The following is a 673-nucleotide window of genomic DNA, read 5'->3' on the forward strand; positions in this document are numbered from 1 at the left end:
ACACACACACACACACACACACACACACACACACACACACACACACACAGTGTATATGCTCAGCCCATTTTGTGTAGTGACACGAACCTTGTACTGTTGATAAAATGGAACTTAAAAGTGTTGTGCAAAAATGTGACATTTATCCATAGCAGTATTCTTCCTAAGCAGCTATCTTCCTAAATAATTAGGTCATTTTTTTTAAGTTTGTCAGAAATCTCAAAAAGTCATGAGGTACATTTTTGGTTAAGTTTTTTGTGTTTCTTGAAAATCTTGAAAAAATATAACTTAAATTATTATTTTAGGAATGTGTCAATTTTTGAGTAGAATCTGTTTTAGACAGTTTGAACATTGGTCTAAATCAGGTCCTTGTTTGGTTAGCCATTAGCCCATCCTGGTTTGATTCCTGTGACAAATGTCAAAGCTACTATTAGACAGAACATCACTTCAAAAATTACCACACTACACCTTTACTGCAAGACACAGCAACTTGGATAAAATGCAACAACAAAACCAAAGACAGATTCATTTTATAAATGAGACACTTTTATTTCTGAAACAAAAGGAAAAATTAAATATCTGAATTTCCCAGCAAGTACTGAGTGTTGGGACATACAGTATCTTTTAGACTATGGTTGTGTACAAATTCAATGGCTGCCTCCTTCAAAGGACRCAA

This window comes from Austrofundulus limnaeus, unplaced genomic scaffold, assembly GCF_001266775.1.
Source record: "Austrofundulus limnaeus strain Quisiro unplaced genomic scaffold, Austrofundulus_limnaeus-1.0 Scaffold24, whole genome shotgun sequence".
Lineage (NCBI taxonomy): Eukaryota > Metazoa > Chordata > Actinopteri > Cyprinodontiformes > Rivulidae > Austrofundulus > Austrofundulus limnaeus.